The 25,668-nt window shown below is 43.6% G+C and overlaps 1 protein-coding gene across 3 annotated transcripts in view; it reads right to left on the bottom strand.

The window, feature by feature from the left end:
* Positions 1-25,668, bottom strand: part of STIM1 (stromal interaction molecule 1) — a 193,041-nt gene that overhangs the window by 142,441 nt on the left and 24,932 nt on the right. The window contains exon 1 of one of the 3 annotated variants that reach the window (XM_082628875.1): positions 22,224-22,342. The exons of the other annotated variants lie outside the window; for them this stretch is intronic. The gene's annotated coding sequence lies outside the window, so the exon portion shown is untranslated. Of the gene's footprint in view, positions 1-22,223; positions 22,343-25,668 lie in introns of those variants that run through there. 3 annotated transcript variants of the gene reach the window in all.

The raw sequence follows: 25,668 nt of genomic DNA, 5'->3' as shown, positions 1-25,668 counted from the left end.
CCAGAAGCAAAGTTGACCATGTCTATCTCTTATTTAAAACTTTTCAGTGGCTCTGCTTTGCCCGAAGAATGAAGTTTCAGATTCTTAACATGACATACGAGACTCTCTGCAACCTGGCATCTGCTTGTTCCCTACCCTCATCTCCTAAACATGTTGCCCTAAAATTCTTTCCTCTCATTATGTTTCCCTTGCTACTTGAGACTGCTCCAACATCTATTTGCTTTCTCTCACCCTGGGAATGGTGTTGTCATCCCCATACACTTTTCCCCCAGTCTTATCTTACCCTGGGGAAAGTTCTCATCCTATTTTCATTATGCCCTGGGAACAGCTCTGATCCCAGTCTCATTTTACCCTGGAGACCACTCTGATCCACACTTCACTATTCACTGTTCTCTGGATACGTCACTGACCACATCATACCATAGAATGACTTTTTTCCGCCTCCTCCTCTTCTACTTCTGTCATGTTACTGAGAAGAGCTTTACCCTGAATAATCAGCTTCTGCTCCCTCCGTCTGGGCTTCCTATAAGCCCAGGGCTTCACCAGGTCTCCCAACCCAAAGTCATGTGTGGGTTTTAGAGTACATAGTAAAAATCCTAGAGACAGAAAGCAGAATGGTGGCTGCCAGGGGCTGGGGAGAAGCAGGAATGGGGAATTACTGTTTAAATGGGTACAGAGTTTCTGTTTTACAAGATGAAAAGAGGCACAGAGATGGATGATGGTGGTGACTGCACATTATGAATATATTTAATACCTCTAAACTATACACTTTAAAAATGATCAAGATGGTAAATTTCATGTTATATGTTATATTACCACAATTTTTTTTAATTTAGGAAAAAATTTATGGGTACCTGAGACCTAGAAGAGAGATATAACTATATCCCAGCCAGCTGAGGGGTTGGCTCCTGGTCTCATACTCCCTGACCTTCATTTCTGAAAGATATACCTTTTTTTTTAATAACTTTATTTTATTATTCATTTTTGGCTGCGTTGGGTCTTTGTTGCTGTGCGTGGGCTTTAGCTGCGACAAGCGGGGGCTACTCTTCATTGCAGTGAGCGGGCTTCTCGTTGTGGTGGCTTCTCGTTGCAGAGCATGGGCTCTAGGTGTGCAGGCTTCAGTAGTTGTGGCACATGGACTCAGTAGTTGTGGCTCTCGGGCTCTAGAGCATAGGCTCAGTAGTTGTGGCGCACGGGCTTAGTTGCTCCACGGCATGTTAGATCTTCCCGGACCAGGGCTCAAACCTGTGTCCCCTGCATTGGCAGGCAGATTCTTAACCACTGTGCCACCAGGGAAGCCCAAGAATGATGTACCTTTATTTGGATGGCATTTGAACCCAGCCCCATTTTACCCTGGAGATATCTCTGACTCCAGCCTCATCTTACTCTGGGAATAGCTCTGATCTAGGCCTTCCCAATCACCACACCATAAAGAAAGTCACGCTACAGAATATTCTGAAGATGGTTTGCACTCTGACCTTGGGTGACATTAAACCTCAGGAAAGGAAAGTGATGCGAAGCAATTGGCCCAAAGTAACCTTAATGTTATTCCAAAGTAGGGAAAGAAGGTTTTTCCTGGGGAGTGGGGGAGAAAATCTTTCCAAATTATCACAAAACTCTTCTGACTTTCTGTATATAGAAGCCAAAGTTGTGTCAAATGGTGCACAGGAAGATCTCACACAAAGACCTTTTTCCAGGTGTTTTAGGCTTCTAACTGCAGCAGCATCACAAATATCAGTGTGTTTCCATGCAAGTGAATGAACTATGCCCAATTTGGCATCGGACTTTGCCTTTCTTCTGGTTTCTAGGCCTGTGGTTTAAACACTCCATTCAGAAACAAAGAAATAATATTTAGACTCCATCCTTCTAAAATATTTTATTTGACTTTGGTAATGTTTTAAGTGGAACAGACCTAGGCTTTACAAAGTTCTAGCCATGCAATCCTAGGCACATAACTTTCCTCATTTGTAAAATGGGAATATCTTGCAGGGTTGTTGTGAAGAAAAGTAAACAGATATATATAAGGCATCTACCAGTGTACCTGGCCCAAAATATTTCACTCAACAAATATCTACTAAGCTTATGTTATGTGCCAGTCAGTGTTCTAGGCACTGAGGATTCAGCAATGAACAAAAATCACTGCACTTATGGAACTAACAGGGAGTAGGGGGCAAAGTAAAGGGCCTGACAAATAAATATGTCAGAGGATGATAAATGCTATGGAGAAAAATTAAGTAGAGAATATGCTACAGGGGAGGGTTTGTTATTTTTAAATAGAATGATTGAAGAAGGCCTCACTGAAAATATGACATTTGAACAAAGGATCTGAAGGAAATGAGATAATAAGCCATGCAGAGGAGAAGGAGGGAAGAACAAATGCAAAGGAGGCAAGAGCATATTTACCTTGTTCAAAGGAGAGTGAGGAAGCCAATGGGGCAGGGTGAGCAGGTGGAGAGGAGATAGGATAAGCCAGGTAGCTGGGAGCCAAGTCACTCTAAGGACTTTGCCTTGTTCTCTGAGGGATATGGGAAGCCACTAAAGGACTGTGATCTATATGACTGGATTTACGTTTTGAAAGGATTGCTCTGGCAGCTCTGTTTAGAACAACTGTAGGCAGGCAAGGGCAGAAGCAGGGAAACCAATCAAGAGGCCATTATTTCTCCAGGCAAGAAACAATGGTAGCTCGGATCAAGGTGGTGGGAGCAGAGGCAATGAAAAGTGTCTAAATTGTTGATGTGTTTTAAAGGTAGAACCAATAGGATCTGCTGACAGAGTGAATGTTAAGTGTGAACTTGTTTAAATTAAAATGCCAGTTAGACATCCAAAATGTCAATTAAGGAGTTGGATATACAAGGCTAAAGTTCAGAGGAGCGTCTGAGCTAGACACACAGATTTGAGAGTTGTCAATTAACAGATGATAATTAAAACCATTAAAGTGGCTTTTAAATGCCATTTATTGGGCTTCCCTGGTGGCGCAGTGGTTGAGAGTCTGCCTGCCGATGCAGGGGACATGGGTTCGTGCCCCGGTCCGGGAAGATCCCACATGCCGCGGAGCGGCTGGGCCCGTGAGCCATGGCCGCTGAGCCTGCGCGTCCGGAGCCTGTGCTCCACAACGGGAGAGGCCACAACAGTGAGAGGCCCGCGTACCACAAAAAAAAAAAAAGAAAAAAAAAAAAAGAAATGCCATTTATTTATTACTCAATAAATGAATTACCCAGTGAATAGTAACTGCTATTATAACCCCTTTGTTTTTGTTTTTTGGTTTTTTTTAATTTATTTTTGGCTGCATTGGGTCTTTGTTGCTGCACACAGACTTTCTCTAGTTGCAGTGAGCCAGGGCTACTCTTTGTTGCGGTGCACGGGCTTCTCATTGTGGTGGCTTCTCTTGTTGCGGAGCATGGGCTCTAGGCGCACGGGCTTCAGTAGTTGTGGCACACAGGTTCAGTAGTTGTGGCTCGCGGGCTCTAGAGCACAGCCTCAGTAGTTGTGGCGCACGGGCTTAGTTGCTCCGCAGCGTGTGGGATCTTCCCGGACCAGGGCTTGAACCCATGTCCCCTGCATTGGCAGGCAGTTTCTTAACCACTGCGCCACCAGGAAAGCCCCCCTTTGTTTTCTTAAGGTGCTAGAAATACTTGCCAACTCTTACCATGAATACTTAAACTTCAGTGCCCAACCTCCAACCCCATCCCCAATCCCTCAACTCCCTTCCTTCCTTCCAAATTTTCAATTAAAACACTAGATAAGTGGAGGCATTGTGGTGTTAAAGGCACCAATTCTAGAGTTAGACAGAATTGGGTTTGAATCCTCCATCTTAGCCACTTATTAGTTCTATGACCTTTGAACCTCAATTTTCTTATCCGTAAGATGGGGCTAATAGTATCTATGTTACAGGATTGTTGTAACAATAAGACATCCATTCATTCATTTGTTCAATAAATATTTACTGAGTATTCATCACATGCCCAGGACTGTGTTTAGCACTAGAGTTACAGTAATAAACAGGCACAGCCACTGTCCTCACGGAGCCCATTGCCCAAGGGACCATAATACTTCTAAAGGACCAGACAAAAGTTTTAAATTTAAAAAATCATCTAAATAGAATAAATATGTAAAGAGCCTCACACAGTGCCTGGGCAAAAAGTAGGTGCTAAATAAATGACAGTACTTATTATTTTATAACTAAAGCACATAAATCTTCATAGAACAATACACTTAGAATTGGAGTGACTTCGAGAAATCAAAAGGTCCAATTCCCTCATTTAACAGATAAGCAAATTAACTTACTCCATAATAAACTTACACAGGACACCTCTTCAGTCAGGCCATGTGCCAGGTAGGTGGGATACGGGGATGAGTAAAACAGTCCCTACCTTATGTCAAGTAAATACACAAAGGGGAAGTGACTTGCCCAAGGTAACCTGAGCAATCACTTAGGCTAGAAATCATGTCTTCTAATTTTCAGTGTTTTGCTCCTTCCACCAATCCAAAATTATTCATTTCAAATAGAAATACTTATCAGGAAGAAGCCTACCATATGGCCTGTGCCAAAAAGAGTGCCATCCTACAGCTCAGCAATTCCTTGCAGGTAGCTTGTCAGAAAGGGTAAGCTCTTTGGGCTTAGAGGTGGATCCTTTTTTCTCTATAAACCATCAATAACAGGCAGCAGCCAGGACCTCAGAGGCCCTGGTCAGAAGCTACAGAAAGATGGAGAAAAATGAAAGCCTGCAGTCACCAAAGCCACTAGCTAAGCAGAGAGAAGGCTGGGCAAGGCCAGACCAAGACCTTTCTCCTTCATCCTAGAGATTAAGTTATGTTCCCTCCAGGCTAGGGCCATCTTCAGAGCTCTACCTTTGTCCCTCTGGCCCATCCATCCCTACTCTCCCTTCCAGACCTCTTTAGAGTCTCAACATTGAGCCCCTAATGGAAAAGACAGCACTGTGGAGTAGAAAGAGCACACCTTGCAGTTTCACGGACCTGGGCTGAAACGTTGGCTCCACCACTAACTAGCTGTATGTTTCTTAACTTGTCTGTTTCCACATCCGGAAAATGGTGACAATACTTATTTCTGGGAGTTGTGAGTGTTAGAATTGCATCTAATGTTTAGATGTATCTAGAAAAGTTCCTGGCACACAGAGGTTACTCAATACATCGTGCTGTCATTAATTATTATGAATGTCAAGGTCTCTCTTGTCTACCCCACAATCTTTCTAGTGACTGCAGGCTTCAGGCTTCAGCACAGCACCACGGTTTAGGGCTCCCACATTAATATGGAGTATTCAGAAAGCCATGGCACCTTTACTTGGCCACCTTTCTCTATCTCTTGTCCCTCAACCTATACCAGCTCAGGTCCCCATTCCATTCCCCAACGTTGAAAAAACAAAATCTTTGAACCTGCATCCCCTGGTTTCTCTTCAAAATATTACCCTCTTTCCTTCCTTCCCGTAACACCATATTTCTCAAAAGAGAAGTCTGTACTTGCTGCCTCTAGGCCCTCACCTCACACTCACTCCCTAAGCCACAGCAGTCTAGTTTCTGTCTCCACCCCTCCACTGAAACTGCCTTCACCACGTCACCAATGACTCAGTAGCCCCACTTCAGGGCTCACCCTACTTGTTCTCAGCTCCAACAAACATTCGCCTCCTTTTACAAACTCTTCTCGTTCCTGACTTCCCAGACAGTACTTTCTCCTGCCTCCCCGACTGCTCCTCCTCAGATGCCTTCCCTAAATTTTCTGGCGACACATATCAGAGTTCCTCTGAGCTCTATCCTCAGCCTCCATCCGTTTCCCATTTTATGAATTTTACTCAGGCAATTTCATCTATTCCTATGGTTTCCACTCTCACCTAGAAATCATCATTCCTACATCTATGATCAATCCTACCTCTCTCAGGACTCCAAAACTCATATCTTCTCCCCAACGTACCAGATATTTTCTCCTGAATGTCACCCAATAGGCATCTCAAAACCAACATTAACTTCCCCAAACCAGCCTCTCCAGCCTGTATTCCATGTGTTAATAGCATCATAGTAATACCCAGACACCTAACATTTCTTCCCTCTTCCTTTAGTCACACAATTTAAATCAACAACCATGATCACTGCCCTGCATCCAGCCTCATCATTTGCTACTGCAACAGTCTTCTAGCTGGCTTCCCTGCCTCTAGTTTACTCAATCCATTCCAATCCTCCTAAGCACAGGCATCAAAGAGATCTTCTAAAACACCACTCTGATAGGATTTAATGTCTTCACTGTTCAGAAGCCCTCCCAAGCAGCCCAACACTTCAGTATGATGAACAGCTCACCATTCCCTGAACATGCCATGCACTTCCACACTCACAATGCCTGGAATGCATCCCAGGGCCCTCTCTGCCTGGCATACTTCGGGTCATCTTTAAAGATCCAGCTTGAACATCTCTGAAGCCTTCCCTGACTCTCTCTTGCTAAGCATTTAGACCCTCCTTCCTTTCTCTCTCAGTCTATTTGTCTATGTTCCTCTATTGTAGCACTTGTGACATTACATTGAGTGTACTTGCTTATGTGCTTATCTTCTCAGTAACTTGTGGATTGCTCAAAGACAAGGATCACATCACATCTCTATCCCCCAGCCCGCTTGCCCAGTCCCTCAAAGTGAGCACCCAGGTTCACTATCAGTTATGACAAGGGATACTCCCCCATATCAGGAGAGCAAACTCCAATGACAACAGGAAGTCTTAATAGATTCAGCTTCCCCTCTTGCAAATGCTTCCAGGTGCTGCTTGGACTCTGACCCCACAGGAGGTATTCCTGACCTGATTCCTGGGGCCCCTCTGCCTAGAACAGGCAGGGAATAGGAGAGTTTCCTGTAGATTAAAATTCTTGGGAAAATGATTTCTAAAATGGGCCAAGATTACAGGTACAACTGGCAAACTACCAGGGCCACCTCAGGAAGTAATTTGTGAAATAACTTCAAGATCTTTCTACACCTTCAAAAGCAACTGAGATGACTACTATGACAATCCGTGGCGAGTCTTCTTGCCTTCAATCCCACCACCCGCCTTGGGAAACTGCCCTGTACCATGCTACTTGCAATAAGTTGCTTAACTAGCCAGAAATCTATGGTGGCTTCTCACTGTATGATGTATGATGGCCTAAATCTGCATAACATGGTGATTTAGAGCAAGGATTCTGGAAAAATATCACACAGGCATGAACCTTAACTTCATCATTTATTAACCGTACAAGTTTGAGCAAGTCTCTGGGCCTCAATTTTCTCACCTTTAAAATAGGAAAATAATAGTACCTACCTCTTAGACCTGGTATAAAGATTAAATATACTGGGCTTCCCTGGTGGCGCAGTGGTTGAGAGTCCACCTGCCGATGCAGGGGACACGGGTTCGTGCCCCGATCCAGGAGGATCCCACATGCCGCGAAGCGGCTGGGCCTGTGAGCCATGGCCGCTGAGCCTGCGCGTCCGGAGCCTGTGCTCCGCAACGGGAGAGGCCACAACAGTGAGAGGCCCGCATACCACAAAAAAAAAAAAAAAGATTAACTATACTAATAATAAGAAGTAAATAATGAAAAAAGAATTAAATAAGCTTAGCATTAAAAATGCTAACAGGGGGCCTCCCTGGTGGCGCAGTGGTTGAGAGTCCGCCTGCCGATGCAGGGGATACGGGTTCGTGCCCCGGTCTGGGAGGATCCCATATGCCGCGGAGCGGCTGGGCCCGTGAGCCATGGCCGCTGGGCCTGCGCGTCCGGAGCCTGTGCTCCGCAACGGGGGAGGCCACAACAGTGAGAGGCCCGCATACCGCAAAAAAAAAAAAAAAAAAAAAATGCTAACAGGGCTTCCCTGGTGGCGCAGTGGTTGAGAGTCCGCCTGCCGATGCAGGGGACACGGGTTCGTGCCCCGGTCCGGGAAGATCCCATATGCCGTGGAGCGGCTGGGCCCGTGAGCCATGGCCGCTGAGCCTGCGCGTCCGGAGCCTGTGCTCCGCAACGGGAGAGGCCACAACAGTGAGAGGCCCGCGTACCGCAAAAAAAAAAAAAAAATGCTAACAACAGGGGACTTCCCTGGTGGTACAGTGGTTAAGAATCCGCCTGCCAATGCAGGGGATGAGGGTTCGAGCCCTGGTCCAGGAAGATCCCACATGCTGCGGAGCAACTAAGACCATGCACCACAACTACTGAGCCTGAGCTCTAGAGCCCACGGGCCACAACTACTGAAGCCCGTGCGCTTAGAGCCCATGCTCCGCAACAAGAGAAGCCACCACAATGAGAAGCCTGCACACTGCAATGAAGAGTAGCCCCCACTCACCACAACTAGAGAAAGCCCGCACGCATCAACAAAGACCCAACACAGCCAAAAATATACATAAATAAATAAATTGATTAATTAATTTTTTTAAAATGCTAACAACAGTGCCTAGCACATGGAAAGAACTTCGTATATTATACAAAACATATTCAGGTTTCAAGTCCTCTATCTTCATAGCCTGAGACATGAACTGTTACCCTGACCCATTTCACATTCTTCAACTCACCAGTTCCCAATCCTTTTAACTTCTGACTTCATCACTTATGATTCTTTCCCCCTACCCATAATACCAATCCCCATCTGCCCAGCCCCCCGCTCTGTCCTTAGCTGCAAATTCTCTCTGGCAGTGCTACCTTCAACTGCCCCGGAAATAAGCCCCCTCAGCAGAGTGCCCATAGGAGATGCCATGGCTAAGAGCAGTACAGGATACCACCTTCTTCTGAGCATTTGATGTTCACTCCTACCTGCACTCCGGTCATCTGCATAATCTAAATGCTTCCCTGAACTTCTGCAGTATAAAAACCTTACAGTTTTAGGGACTAAGTCACACCATCTCCAGGAAGCCTGCTAGACTACAGCGACTAATACAAATGTCTGCCTTCCCTCAACTACTAAAATCTTAACCTATAACACACACTTCCATACTCACATAATCTAATCATCTCTACTAGATTAAGTTCCTGAGGCAGTGTCTGGTTTTCCATCACTACTTTCCCATTACCCTAGAACAGTGACTGGATCATAGTAAATGTTTAATAAATATTTATTGAATGTAATCAATCTAACACAACTTCTGCATCTTTAAATAAGAAAATCAAGGTTGAGAAAGTAGAAGTACCTAACTTAACGCAAAGTGAGACTGGAACCCAGAACTCCCTAAGACTGAAATATTGAATGCAATCCGCCCTACCCAACCCACTTCTTGGCCAGCTGCAATTAACAAGAGAGCAAACAGATAGTTGTCTGATTGAACTGAGTATTATTCCCTCAAAGCCGAACATTTACCTCCCCTTCCAGAAGTAGCAAACAAGGCCAACTATAGAGGCTCGATTAGCTAAATCTCCTACCATTGAGTCTGGGACATAACCAGGGACTGGTGGATTAACGAAGATTTCTAGCTTTCTATAACAACCCCCCAGTCTATGAAAAGAAGGGGAGTCCTGGAGTTACTTTGCCAGCCAAAGGACAGTTTGCCATTCTACTTCTTCAAATCCTACTAACAGAAAATCAGGAGCCACTTTATGCTCATTTTACCTAATTGTGTCTCATGGAACACTGGTATTTTATGAAATATCAATAGATGGGTTGTTGGTTTGTTTTTTTTTGGGGGGGGGGTAGAATTCCATGATCAAAATATGTAGAGTCATCTATACTTCAATTAAAAAAAAAAATGTAGGGACTTCCCTGGCAGTCCAGTGGCTAAGACTCCATGTTTCCAAGGCAGGGAGAGTGGGTTTGATCCCTGGTCAGGGAACTAAGATCCCACATGCCGTGCAGTGCAGCCAAAAGATTTTTTAAATAATAATAATAAATTTAAAATTTTTTTAAAATGTAGAAAACCCTGCATATTTTTCCTTACCATATTAAAGACTCACAGCTTTTCCAAACTTAATCTCAAAGGTCTTTTACAGACTAATACCTATTGCCTTTTCATATGATAGTGATGTTCTAAAGAACACTTATTTTAAAAGAGTGCACTGTAAGGGCTTCCCTGGTGGCGCAGTGGTTGAGAGTCCGCCTGCCGATGCAGGGGACACAGGTTCGTGCCCTGGTCCAGGAGGATCCCACGTGCCGCGGAGCGGCTGGGCCCGTGAGCCATGGCCGCTGAGCCTGCGTGTCCGGAGCCTGTGCTCCGCAACGGAAGAGGCCACAACAGTGAGAGGCCCGCGTACTGCAAAAAAAAAAAAAGAGTGCACTGTAAAATATATAAAGGTACTGTTACTCCACGGTTACACAAAATGGACAGGACCCTAAATTAGGAGAGAATGCCTGGACCACTTGAACTACTAAAATTACATTACTTTCTCCAACACAATAAACTTGTGGGAAGGTTAACCTAGATTCAGATCTAAGTCTGTTTGACTTTAAAGCCTGTGTCGTTCCATCATTATATTATATTGCTTGACAGTTGTTAATTCTAAAAAATCTTTGTTGAGCTGCAGATGAAATACAGCAAGGGATACGAGGAAGCATAAAATTTAGTAATCTCTGCCTTCATGGAACTCATAATTTGCTGATGCTAACAGCTGTGATAGAGGGAATAGGGAAATAGGGATAGAGGGATGGGGGGCAATGGGAGCTCAGGGGGCCCCCTAATCAATGTGGCAGGGGAAGTTGTTAGGGAAGGCTTCCCAGAGAAGTTGGTACCTCAGCTAGTCTAGTGATGAAGAACATCAGCTCTAGGGGAAAAGACCAGTTTCTACAGGAGGCCAGCTTCCAGACTATCCAGTGAAGAGATAGCAAAGAAAAGAGGGGTCTTTATCAGATATAGCATATGGAGGCCAACCAGAGATGGCTTCAGGGAGCACAAACAGGTTGGGTTGCTGCCAGACACAAAGTTACTTGCCAGTTGCCCTCCTGGAAACAACCTGGCAGTATTTACTTTGACAGAATCTTAGGCCTGAAAGGAATACTTTGAAATCACTTAAAGAAATCCCCACTTCACTGATGGTAAGAGGTCCTAAGGCAGCCTGGCTTCATTTGTCCCCACGAGCTGAATACGGGAGAACCACACGTTAGACAATGATAATTATAATGGTTGACAATTAATGAGTTTATTATGTGTCAGGCAATCTGCTAAGTGCTCAAAATGGATTATCTCATCTTAATCTTCATAACAGCCCTATGAGGTGGATAAGATGATTATCTCCCTGTTAGAGATCAGGAAGTAGGCTCAGAGAGGTTAAGTAACTTGCCCAAAGTATTACTAGCAAGTGATGGCACCCAGGCAGACCAACCCCAGGGCTCATGTCCTTCATCCTTAGACTAGCTAAGGTACCAACTTCTCCAGGAAGCCTCCCTTGACAACTTCCTCTCCTACCAAAAATTAGGGGGCCTCTGGCTCCCATCGCCCCCCCATTCCTCTCTCTACCCCTTTGTCCCCAGTCCATCTATCACAGCAGTGAGCATCACCAAATTATGAATTCCATGAAGGCAGAGATTACTAAACCATATGCTTCCTTATATCCCTCATACCTAGCATTGCATTTGCAGCTCAATAACGATTTTTTAGAGTAAACAACTGATGATAGAAATACACGGACTTGAAGGTCAAACAGACTTAGATCTGTCCAGGCACAGCCCTTCTTATCTATATGATCTAGCTGTCACTTAATCACTCTGGGACTCAGAGTGGTAACATTTTTTACCATATAACTTTCTGAGAAAACTAAGCCAAGCACCTTATATAGCTCCTCGCACATAAAAGTCAGTCAATTTCATTTACCATCCTCCTCCTTTTCCCCTTGTCCTACATAGATTGGTAGAAAGAACACTAGTCTGGGAATCCAGAATCTAATTAGCTATAATCTTAGTTACTTCTCCTTTCTGGGCTTCAATTTCCTCATCCACAAAACAAGAACTGTTGGCTCGGAACAAATGAAATAAAATGTGCTTCAGTGGTTAAAAAGCACTGCACAGATGGAAGGAATTTTTGTCATACCACCTATCTGGCTTTTAATCAGCCTTGAACCACACTGCATACAAGTGTCTTGAAGCTCACAGAAGTGTGATCTCTCAGAGACCAAAAACTAAAAAAAGGAGAGCATATTTGCACTGTCACTACAGGAAGGAGCCGTCCCACTGAGGAGCTGAGGTAAGACACTGCCAAATGGCTTTGCTCCTGCAGTCCCTAACTAATTAAGGCTTCACTCCCCTGCCCTGTCTGCCTGTGACCTCTGCAAAGGCTCAAGAACACCAAGTGCTCCACAGAAGCTCTTCTCTTGGCCAGAGTGACAAGGTATTGCTGGCTAAGGATTAGCCAAAGCTTTTGCTAAGAGGTTCTTGCCCTTGGCCTTCCTCAGAACACAGCCAAAACAAGGAGCCCTCAGGCTGTCCTGAGGTTATCAGTTTAGGATTCCTAAGAGTCAGCCCTAAACACAGCTACCAGGACCCTGGGTCTGGAACATGTCAGATGTGACACAACTGAAGCCCAACCAGCCAGGCCCTCTGGACAGACTAGGGAGTCCCCTTAAGGGGTAAGGATAAGGGTCTGGTCTTCCCATTCTCAGCTAGTAGTATTTTGTCTTAGATGCTCCCAAGGCCATTTTTCAAGCTCTTCAGGCTGCATAGGCCCCAGGGACTTAGCCACTTCCTTTGCTCATTAATGCAGAACTCTCACTCTGCCCCCTTAGGGCTCCCTCCCCCAAACCTAGATCTACGGTTAAACTGTCGGTCCATTCATCTCACCCTTCAAAAGTTAAAACATATGGGCCCTTTTTGTTATAAGAGTTTAACTGTTGGGCTGGGAAAGACTATAGGCCAAAACAACACACATGAGGAAGTAAAGAAGTTTAAAAAGTCTTACAGGTTAGTTACAGTCACTGTCCCCACTTCACAGTTCCTGGTTCCTGTCATAAGTGGTGCTCTTAGAGAACAGCTACAGTCCAATAGTTTTCAAAGTTTATTTTTAAACAATGTAACCCTCTTTTTCAAACGCAGTTCAAATTAAACCTAATTAGTAGTCTCAATATCTAATTAGGTCTCTAATGAAATAATGGATCTAGGTAGTAAACATCAGTGGCTCCTAAAATCATTAGACAAAAAGCTGATGGGAAATATTTTAATGAATAGATCAAGTTAATAACATCTGAACCCATTCCTCGATGTTAACATTACAAAAAGACAGAAAGTCAGATGTGCTCAAACATATTTTCAAAAAAATGAAAGAGAGAGGAAGGAAGGGAGGAAGGCAGGAAGGAAAGGAAATGATTCTTTATCTGATTCTGTATCTGATCAAGCCTTAAGATCCAACTACCAATTTATAGAAAATACAGAGGACGTAGGAGCATGTTAAATGCCATCACAGGGAGATAATCAGCAAAACCCAGAAATTGGGAAACTCTTCAAGACAAATGACCCAGCTTCTTCAATATAAAATTTCAAGGAAAAGAAAAGAAAGAAGGGGGAAGCTATGGATTAGATGAGACTCAAGATTTAGATCAACGAATGTGTAGACCTTCTTCGGATACTGATATGAATAAATCAACTTAAAAAATTTTTTTGAGTCATTATGAGAAATTAAACACTAACTGTTGATGATATTAAGGGATTATTGTTATATTTTTAAGCATGATAATGATATTTTGGTTATGTTTTCAAATACAGTTCTTTTAGAAATATATACCAGGGGCTTCCCTGGTGGCGCAGTGGTTGAGAACCCACCTGCCAATGAAGGGGACACGGGTTCGATCCCTGGTCCGGGAAGATCCCACATGCTGCGGAGCAACTAAGCCCGTGCGCCACAACTACTGAGCCCGCGTGCCGCAACTACTGAAGCTCGTGTGCCTAGAGCCCGTGCTCCACTATGAGAGAAGCCACCACAATAAGAAGCCCGCGCACTGCAACGAAGAGTAGCCCCAGCTCACCACAACTAGAGAAAGCCCATGCGCAGCAATGAAGACCCAACACAGCCAAAAATAAATAAATAAAATAAATAAATTTATTTTTAAAAAAAGAAATATATACTAAAATGTTTGTGAATGAAGTGATATGTCTGGAATTTGCTTCAAAATAATCCAAGGGGGTGGGAGGATAAAGATGAAACAAGATTGATAAAATTAGCCATGAGTAGGTAATTGTATATGGGGAGTAATGGGCACATAGGGGTTCATTATACTGCCCTCTCTAGTTTTAAATATGGTTAAAATTTTCCATAATAGAAGAGGTTTTTTTGTGGCATGGACATATATACACTACCAAATGTAAAATAGATAGCTAGTGGGAAATAGCCACATAGCACAGGGAGATCAGCTCGGTGCTTTGTGTCCACCTAGAGGGGTGGGATAGGGAGGGTGAGAGGGAGAGAGACGCAAGAGGGAGGAGATATGGGGATATATGTATATGTATAGCTGATTCACTTTGTTATACAGCAGAAACTAACACACCATTGTAAAGCAATTATACTCCAATAAAGATGATAAAAATAATAATAATAAACTGAGTGTAGAGGAGTTACGGTTGTGACATATGAGAAAAGTCTAGAGCTCTTCCCATGACTCACCTCTCCCACCGCGATTCCTGAGGCACTCTGAGAAGCCCTAGGACACCTAGAAACAGTTTGACAACCACTCCTGCATTATAAGGAACACAGATACGTGAGTAAGAGGACCTGGTTTCAAATCTTGGCTCTGCTGCCTTAATAGCAGTGTGACACTTTAAAGAAGGTACCCTCTGAGCTTCATCTTACTCTTGTGCAAATAGGCCTATCTCCCAGGATAGCAATGAGGGTCAAAGAAAATAAGGGATTGAAATCGTTATATTCTCTCTTTTTTTTTTTTAATATTCACTTATCTATTATTTGGCTGCGTCGGATCTTAGCTGCGGCACACTGGATCTTTCGTTCCAGTGCATGGGCTTCTCTCTGGTTGTGGCGTGGACCCCAGAGTGCATGGGCTCGGGCTCATTAGTTGCAGCACGCGGGCTCTCTGGTTGCAGCTTGCAGGCTCAGTAGTTGCGGCACACAGGCTTAGTTGCCCTGTGGCATGTGGGATCTTAGCTCCCCAACCAGGGATCAAACCGGCATCCCCTGCATTGCAAGACCGATTCTTAACCACTGGACCACCAGGGAAGTCCCCCCTTTTTTTAAAAAAAGAGGCACTGCTGTAGTTCTTTTTTTTAAATATTTATTTATCTATCTATTTATTTATTTGGCTGCATCAGGTCTTAGTTGCAGCATGTAGGCTCTTCACTGCGGCGCCTGGGCTTCTCTCTAGTTGCGGTGCACGGGCTTAGCTGCCCCACGGCATGTGGGATCTTAGTTCCCTGACCAGGGATCGAACTCACGTCCCCTGCATTGGAAGGTGGAAAGTCCTTTATATTCTTAACATCTATATGTTCATTATTATTAGGACCATTAGGGAGAGAATTTGCCTTTTTTCTTGACAGTAAAGTTACTGAACCCCCACCCCACCCTAATCTTCATGCCAATCCCTTCCAATCCTCAGCAGATACATGTAAATTCTGTTAAGACATGAGAGGAAGCAGGAAATAAGGGTCACACAGTGGGCAGCCCCTGTGTGCCTGGCCAGCTTTAGTGTGTATGTGTTTGGGGGGTGGGGGGAGGACAGGTAGTGGGAAAGTGCCCTAGAGATTACTGAAAATATACCCTCAGACTAGGATCTAGGTCTCTAAACTACAAGTCCCAAATGAAAAAAATAAGTAAAAAGTACTTGTGATGAAGGCCAACCATTAGGGGAAAAATTTTAGTGTTAATGACAGAGTTTAGCTGCCTATTCCTGACTCAGAAATAATAGGACCTATCCTTTTTATCAACTCTTTATTTTCCTTTCACAGCTCCTCACTGTTTGAATGATTTTGTCTATAAACAAAGTACATTTATTGAGAAATAATTCAACATTCTCAGCTGTGTTTATTATCACTACTTTTTATTTTCAAAATGCTGGTCCAGATTTTAACCAACCATATACAGTTATCAGAACTCCATAACCATATTGTGAAATCACACACCTCTCCATCCTGGCTTTGACGCTAAATGAGCAAGAAAGTGAAAGTAAACATGTAGACATTCAAGCACTGGGCCCTGCTACCAGTTGCTTATTTTGGCTCTGCACTTGTGTCCAAGGTCATTCACTCACTGGACAGGTTTATGTCCTATGATGCCATCAACTGCCAGTCAAATCACCAATCAGCATGAGCAAACTAGTATTACCACACAGCACTGGCATAATTGAAACCAAAAGCAAAGACACTTGAATTGTATGTAAATATACAATTTTCATTAGGCTTACTGAAATACTGAAAGCAATTTAAATTAATTTATTCATTCAAAAACAAATATTTACTAAGCATCCCTGTCTAAGACCTTAGTCTAGCTAGGCGCTAAGCACAAAATGAATAAGACATAGTCCACGGCCTCAAGGGACTATGAGGGATTCACACAAATAAATTCCTTTAATCTCTAAATTTCCACAGACCATAGGGCACCAAACCTGTGCTGGAAGGAATGACATTTTATTCCCTTATAAATATGAACAACCTGTGAAAAGGCAACCTGCTTCAAGAAGTACCTCTCAAAAATATAGCCCTGCTCTGGAGATACAAGCTGGTCCACTATCGGAAAATCAAGAAAAGGGTTTCTGAGAGCAAGGTCTTTGTCTACAATTCAACAGATTTGTGCTAGGTAAGAGAACAGCAATTTGGCCCTCAGGCCAAATCCAGCCCAACACCTGTTTTTGCAAATAAAATTGTACTGGAACACAGCCATGCGTGATCATTTGCATATTGTCTATGACTGCTTTCCTGCAACAACTTGCCACTTCAACAAAAACTGTATGGCCCTAAAATATTTGCTATCTGCTACTTTACAGAAAATGTTTGCCAACCTCTATGCTAAACTCTGAAGATGCAGAAGTGTACCTGTATATTGATCTGGGTGGTAGTTACATGGGTATACACATATGTAAAAATTCATTTTATCGTACGTATGCCATAACTCAATTTTTTTAATGAAATAAAGAATATTTGGTCCCTGCCCTCTAGCAACTCAAAATCTGGTAGAGGCCATAAAAGTAAACAACTGCAGTACAATGGTGGTAAGAATCATAATGAAGAGCTATAATAATTACAGTAATGGTACAAAGGAGAAGACGAAAACCTAGCCAGGAATGCAAGGCCAAGTCTTCGGAGGGAAGATAACTGAAGTATATGTTGAAGAATGAGTAGGTATATACCAGGAGGGCAGTGGTAGAGAAAGAAAAATGGAGGTGAAAGGGAGAGGTTATTCCAGGCAGAGGGGACAGCATATGCAGAGGCTCAGAACTGAAGAAAAAGGAAGAAAAAAAAAAAAGGCGTGCCTTTCATAAATGACAAGTAACTCACAGAAACACTTAGATAAGGTGCTACCAGAGCAATGTCAAAAGATGAGACTGGAGCAATATGAAGGGGTCAGATCACGGAAAGCCTCATATGAGGGGTGGCCACATAATTTATAGTCAAAACAGGGTCACTTCTGAGAGTAAAAGAGAGCCAGAAAAATAGTTATAAACAAAGACTATCCCAGGAAAATATCATCACCCTATAATGTGCCATATTAAAGAACTTGGACTTTGACCTACAAGATAGGACAAGTTAATAAAGGGTTTTTTTACAAAAGAATACCAAGATTTATGCTTTAAAAAGGATAAATGCATAAAAGCATCTATTTATTTAATGTATACACAGAGTACTTATGTGCCAAGCACTGCCCTAAGCACTTTGTAAATATTACTTATTAATCCTCATAACTACCTTGTGAGATAGATACTATTAGTTTCCTCATTATTCAGGTAAAAGGCATAGGCTTATTAAATAACCTGCCCAAAGTAGCACAGCTAATAAGTGGCAGAGCCAGCATTTGAAGGCAGGCAGTTAGGCCCCAGAGTTTGTGCCATTCCCCTTCCTATGACTCAGAGAATCCTGAGCCCCAGGTCGGTGTTAAGACCCTCTATACAGAAACCCACCACACTCTACATTTCTCCATAGCACGCAGCATATTTCTAATCATTTGTTTAAAAATCTATCTTCCTGGGGCTTCCCTGGTGGCGCAGTGGTTGAGAGTCCTCCTGCCGATGCAGGGAACACGGGTTCATGCCCCAGTCCAGGAAGATCCGACATGCCGCGGAGCGGCTGGGCCCGTGAGCCATGGCCACTGAGCCTGCGCGTCCGGAGCCTGTGCTCCGCAACGGGAGAGGCCACAGCAGTGAGAGGCCCGCGTACCACACAAAAAAAAAATCTATCTTCCTCACTAGATTATAAACTCCTTAAGGACAGGGTTGAGATTATCTTGTTTAGCACTGTATTCCCACAGCCTGATACATTTATTAGCCCTCAATTTAGAAATCATATTAATAATAGCTAACATTTATTGACCACTTACTCTGTGCCAGGCACTGTCTGAAGAGCTTTAAACATACTAATCAATTTAAAATAAGTTGAATAACTTGTCCAAGGTCACAAAGCTAGTAAGAAGTGGAGCCAGGATTCTGGATCTAGCTCAGTGCTCTTAACTTTATGCTATACCACCTTTTTATTGAAAAAAACTATGAATTAATAAAATTAGCACCCCTGGTATACAAATAGTGCCTGCCACTCAGCAGGCATTCCAAAAATAAATGACTCAGGTGCTAAGGAAGAGACAGCCTGTAACCACATCTCCTTCCTCCCAAAGAGACAGCCCAGCCCATATTAGGTTGAGTCCCACTTCCACCAATTACTAGATATGTGACCTTAGATTCCTCATTTATAAAATGAGAATAACAATATCTATCTTATTGGCTGTTGTGTGGATTAAGTAAGGTAAATGCAGGATTGTACCTAACACATACATACTCAATATACCTTTGTCTTTTATCATAACAATTAACAGTATTATTTTTATTTTATTTTATTTTCATTATTATTAACTGTTTGATTAGTGGTGGGTGGACTTAGCTATCACTCAGAGTTCCTGTGACTTCTCCCTAAGTCCCTTGAGACCCCCCTCCATGACCCTCCCCAAGTCTTACCAAAGTTGAGTATTTTACAAGCTTAGAGCTCACGTGGGTATTGTACACAGAGTGTTTCAAGGAGCTTTAGACTTCTGGCCCAAAGCCTGGAGAGGTGAAAGTCCTAAGGGTGGGGTCTCAATCCCCATTGCCTAAGCCATGACTTCCAGAAGCAAAATCAGGAAACCACTACCTCTAGCTGACCTAGATGATAATGAAGGAAACCACACTAGAAAACACATTTAAATACAATATCCCCTTGAGCTTAAAACCTAAGTCAAATCTTAACTGCCAGGCTAGAAAGGTTGACTCAGTCCAAAAGAGAAGCCAAGAGCTTCTGCCAGTGCTGCTGGCTCTAACAGGAGAAAAGTTTTAGACTTTTGAGGTGCCATAAAACATTCTCAGCAATCTCTGTGACAAACAACTCAAAGCCTGCTGGATACCCAGTCCTATATCAGGATCAGGAGGGTAAGATCACAGAAATCATAGAATTGGGAGAAGTAGGTGGATATCCAGAGAGTACCACCTGGATTGGCCCCTGCTTTCAGACTGTAATATACCTATCTATCATTAGCCTCATTTTACAGAGAAGCAACTGAGGTCCAGAGACGGTAAGTGAGATACCCCAAGTCAGATATCTAAGAAGCGGCAAGAAAAAAAAAAAAAAAAAAAAAGCACCTAGGGCTTCCCTGGTGGCGCAGTGGTTGAGAGTCCGCCTGCCGATGCAGGGGACATGGGTTCATGCCCCGGTCCGGGAAGATCCCACATGCCGCAGAGCGGCTAGGCCTGTGAGCCATGGCCGCTGAGCCTGCACGTCCGGAGCCTGTGCTCCGCAACGGGAGAGGCCACAACAGTGAGAGGCCCGCATACCGCAAAAAAAAAAAAAAAGCACCTAGTCTCAAGGACTGACAATCTTGATGACAAGGTAAGACTCACAAAACTGTTAAAACACATTATCAGGTGGTAAGGGAGATTCCTATGAGGAGCTACAGGTATGAAAAGGAAGAACAAGAAACCAGGTACAGAAGGCCTCAGAGTAGAAGTCCCTGCTCACCACATCCCTCACAAAGTAAAAGGGTCCTTCCTTACTTTTATGGCTCCTTTAATACCTACTACCCTGTAATATCTGTTTACCTATCTCCCCCATTAGATGGTAGTTCCTCAAGGTTATACACATTTTATTATCTTTACCTATATTATCAACACCCAGCCTAAGCATATAGCTGCACCTCCTGCTGACTTAGAAAAGACTCAGACTAGCCCCACTCACACCCACAATACTAAAAACAAGGCACATGTATCCTGTTAGGCATCTGCCAGGGCAAGAGGCCAGACCCTCAAGAAAGAGGCTAAGAGAAAGTTAGTTTGGCCTAGTAATTTAACCTCTTAACTGTTCATCTGTAAGATACTAATAACAATCGTCATCTCAGAAGACTATGAAAAAGTCAGTGTCCATGAAAGCACTTGACACAGTAGCTGAACACAGCAGTCACTCAGTGACTGCTAGCTCCCTTAACACAGTGCTCCTGAGGGTACTGCGTTAGGCCTCAGGACTAAGACGATGATCTTATCTGAGGCTTCTCTGATAGAACCTCAGCCTCTAGCATAGCACCCATCAGAGCTGCCTGGACCCAGTGAGCACTCACGAAATAGGGAACTCCCGAGAAGACTACTGGACACGGACCACTGATGGGTCGCTTGCCAGTACAGCAAGACCAAGCCATCTGCTCTGCTAGCCCTGGAGACATGCAAACACAGAAGAGATCAAGTCCCTGGCAGCAGCAGGTCTACACATGTACAGAGCCCCTCCCATAGTAGAGCCTGGCCATTGAGGTGACCAGAAAAATACAAGAAGGATCCAGATGAGTTCCTCAAAACTGCCTGAGAGACCATATGGCAATGTTCCAAACTCCCTACATCTCCATTTAGGACCTGAGTTGGAATATTAAACTGCACACCCACGGTCACATTTCCTACGCTCCCCACTGAGAAGGAAGGAAAGGCTCCTTCCTTTTAGCGCTGCTTGTTTAGAAAAGCTAATCTCCTGGGAAATGGCTGGGCCCATATCCTGGCAAATAGGATCTGGCAAAAGCTTGAACCCCACAAAAGCATCTCAGTCATTCCACCTTGCTGGGCTCCAGGGCTGAAAATAGCCCCAGATGAAAAACGAGCTGTGTGGACTACTTATCCAGTTTCATTGCAAAGGCAGGCCTTAAGCTGGCTGAAGAGGACAAGGCCCTTAGTCCTGAGCTCAGGCAGGGCTGGAAGCCTCACCTGTTTCCGGCCCTATAGCAACTGGCATAGCTCTGGCACCTCTCAGGCTTCATGTTTCCAAAACAGCAATGGAACAAGTGCAGAACAGACAAGGGTCTTCTGCAGTCAGCCCAGCACTGCTTGAAGGGGTGGCAGGGAGAGAGAGAGCTATTCCCGGACACAGATCCGTTATTCTTGCATAAAATCTAAGGGCAAAAAGAAAGACACCAAAAGCAGCCCACACCCAGAAAAAAGAACCATTCTATAATTCTGCTTCACCTTTTTGGCAATGACCGTAAGAGGCTTCTCTATCAAGGCCCTAACTCAATGCTTATTTAAGGGCAGATTTACCTAATCCCAAATCAGAGTCAATCAGTCTTTAGTCTTACACACCAAGTCCATCCCTGTCTATTACACACCCTGATCCATGCCATTAGAGTCAACTGTTTCCAGGTCTGTCTCCCCCAACACCTTAAGCACTTCTAGAGACAGGGTCCAGGTCTCATAATGTCTGTGTCTCCAGTTTTGCCCAGCACAGGGGCATGCTTAGATTAGAAGCACAAAGGCCTGTTTGTTGTAGAGCGAAAGTGAGCAGGTACAGAAACAGGACAGGAAGTGTAAGGACAAGGACGTATCTTGCCTTACTCCCCCTAGAGTCCCCACCCAGCACATGCTGCCCTCTGGCCCTAGGCTCAGGCTCCCTCTCTTATCACCAAGCTCACAGCCATCTCTCCCTCCTTTGGCTCTGCACAATCCTATCCGAAGCATTCCCTAGATGGTTCTTGACATATTAGATGTCTGTTTCATCTACTGGGTGTGTTTGGGAACTCCTTGAGCACAAGGCCCATGGACCAGCCACAGGGTAATCCACCAATAATTGTTTACAGAGGGAAGAAAAAGAAAATCAACTTCCCTTGAGCTTGCAATTGCTCATCTCTGAAAAGGTGAAAAGAATATCTGCACAAGCATCCCTCACCTGGTTTTAACTGGTTGCTCCCACAGGCTTAGATTACCTCTCTTTCTCCATGTCCTCAGCTGGTTCCCAGGGAATTCTCCATAAAGAATTCAGGCCAAATGGTTCAGCACCTATATTTGGCCTACAATTGTGTGATACTCAAGATGTCATCAGAACAGAGATGACAGCTCATTCTTCACATCCCACATCCCTCACGCTACAGGGGGTGACTCATCTATGCCGGTCCCAGCCAAAGGCAGGAAAAGTTCCCTTGAACCAAAGCAGGACAATGCTGCATCCTCCACCTACCCACTGATGAGCCCGTGCCTAAGATCATGTTCAGGCTCACGTCTCTAACTGGGAATGGGCCCCTAAGTCCTCACCTTTGTGGGCTGAAGTCCTGGGGGAAGACTTCCAATCAGAAAAGAAAATAAATTATAACTTTCTACAGCTGTGTTAAAACCAATAGTTTTTTGGGGTTTTTAAAATAAATTTATTTATTTATTTATTTTTGGCTGTGTTGGGTCTTCGCTGCTGTGTGCGGGCTTTCTCCAGTTGTGGTAAGCGGGGGCTACTCTTCGTTGCAGTGCACGGGCTTCTCATTGTCGTGGCTTCTCTTGTTGCGGAGCATGGGCCCTAGGCACACAGGCTTCAGTAGTTGTGGCATGTGGGCTCAGTAGTTGTAGCTTGCGTGCTCTAGAGCTCAGGCTCAGTAGTTGTGGCGCAGACGCTTAGTTGCTCCGCGGCATGTGGGATCCTCGCGGACCAGGGATCAAACCCGTGTCTCCTGCACTGGCAGGCGGATTCTTAACCACTGCGCCACCAGGGAAGCCCAAAACCAATAGTTTTTAGCAGACTCAAATTATCTTTGTTTTTATTTAGATACAATTCACCCATTTAAAGTACATAATTCAATGGTTTTCAGTATACTCACGAAGTTGTGCAGCCATCACCACAATCTAATTTCAGCACATTTTTATCACCCCAAGAAGAAACCCCATAACCATGAGCAGTCACTCCCCATTATGCCCACCCTCTAGCCCATGACAACCACTAATCTGTTTTCTTTCTCTATAGATTTGCCTATTCTGGGCATTTCATGTAAATGGAATCATGTAATATGTGACCTTTCCACCAAGAGTAATGTTTTCAAAGTTCATCCACGTTGTAGCATGTATCTGTACTTCATTCCATTTTATGGCTGAAAAATATTCAATATATGGGTATATCACATTTTGTTTATTTATTCCTCAGTTGAAGAACATCTGGGTTGTCTCCACTTTTTAGCTGTTACGAATAATGCTCCTGTGAACACTCGTGCACAAGTTTTTCTATGAAAGTGTTTTCAATTCTCATGAGTATATACCTATAAGGGGAATTGCTAGGTCACATGGTAACTCTATGTTTAACTTAGAGGTGAAATTACCTTTTAAAACACTTTAACTCACTCCTCTGCCTTCCTCTCTGTCAAGACTTTCCATGGTCAGCCCCACTCTCCAACACACCTAAAGAAGCCCAGTGGCTACTATCTTAGCTAGTGGCTACTGTATTGGACAACACAGATATAGAACATTTCCATCATTACAGAAAGTTCTATTGGATGGGCCAGACACTGCACCAAGACCTGTACAGGGATTATCTCTTTTAATCATCATAATAACCTCATGTAAGTATATTCCCATTTTATAGATGGGAAAATCAAGGCTTTTAGCAGTTAAATAACTTGCCTAAAGTCACACAGCTAGTAAATAGAGCCATGATTTAAACCCACAAAATCTGACTCCAAAGTCTGTCTTTATAACCACTATATTACACACAAATGATTATAATAAGGCAAGATGTGTTAATGGCACAAATTAAGTCCAGATAAAGAGCTAAGGGACTTCAAAAGAGTAGAAGTCATATCAGGATATTAAAAAAAAAAAGACTTCATTAAAGAAGCATGAAAAAGAACCACTAATCTAATCTATTCATCCTATACTCTAGGCCCCTTCAAGCACCATCTCCTTCAGAAAGTCTTCTTGGATTACTCCAGTCCACACTATTCTTTTCTTCTATGTTTTACATTTATTTAACCGCTCTCTAACTAGTTAAGAAATTATCTGATTTGTAAGTTCCCCAAAGACAAGAATAGAGACCATGTTTTAGTCTCTTCTACGGCCCACAGCGCAGCAAAAGCAGAACTCAGAGCAAGAGGTTCAATCTAAATGTTTCTGGAGGACTGCTGACTATTATTACTCCCTTTTGTTGGGTTCAGACATAGCAGGAAACAAGGCCAAAATGAGAGAGACCAAGAGACAGAGACAGAGACAGAAACAGAGAATGCGAGCACCGCACAGGAGAGTATAGAACTCCCATTCTTCCTCCTGGAGGCTGAGCAAAATAGGCTCCAAATTCCCCAGGCTATTCCCTTTGACCAATTTACATAGAGCTTCACTTGGAGCGTGGGTTTCGCTCTCAGCCCCTGAATCAGGGCTGCATCAGTCAGTGTTCTGAATAAGGTGTCACGCAGTTTCTAGTGTAAACCAGTTCCTTGGTCTTCAAGGTGCTGAAAACATCTGGCTGGCTCCCACACTACTCACTCATCCTCTTGACTTCAGAAAGGAAGAGCCAAGCGTCATGCTATCACCATTTAAGAAAGCACTTTCAATGTCCATTAACTCACTGAATCTTTACAATACTCCCTAGAATCCCAAGGCAAGGATTCCTGCCCACATTTTATACACAGAGAAACTTCAACCTTGAATTTAAGTAGTTTTGCTAAGTCACAAAGGTATAGAGACAGATGAAGATCCCAGGTCTTCTGATTCTTGGTCAGGACCCTGGTGAGTTGACTTAAAGAGCCATCCAATGAGAGGCTTTCTCTGACCACCCTAAAACAGTACCCTCATCACTGTAACCCTCTGTCCTGATTTATTTTGTTTTCTAGAACTTATTACTACCTGAAATGATATTATATGTCTACTTGTTTATTGCCTATCTTCCTACTTAAATATAAGACAACAGGGGCTATTATTCTTATTATCTATTGTATATCAAGTGCCTAGCAGAGTTCCTGGCACACAGTAAGGCCTTAATATTTATTATGTGAATGAATAAATCTCAAGCAGCCCCAAATGATCACCTCTACACCATTTCTGCCAAGTAAGCCTACAGTCTACACTCAAAATTCCAGTCTATGCTCATTTTATTCAGCATTTATTAACATCCACTATATGCCAGGACATATGCTAGATGATAAGGACAGAAAGGAATAAGAATACAACCCCTGACTCTAGAAATACAACCTAGTGGTTTGAGGCAGACAATGAAAAAGTGTAGCATTATAGCGATGTTCATAGAATGGGGCATCTAACTACTGGAAGGAGAAAGGGGCTGAGAGAGCTTTGCAGGAGAGGTGACATTTGACCTGAGCCTGGAAGAACAATTATCATTTCAGCCACCAGAGAAGGAGAGGGATATTCCA

Source organism: Mesoplodon mirus, assembly GCF_964341445.2.
Source record: "Mesoplodon mirus genome assembly, chromosome: 7".
NCBI classification, from domain to species: domain Eukaryota; kingdom Metazoa; phylum Chordata; class Mammalia; order Artiodactyla; family Ziphiidae; genus Mesoplodon; species Mesoplodon mirus.
Note: the sequence above shows the minus strand (reverse complement) of the source record. Positions and strands in the feature narration are given on the sequence as shown.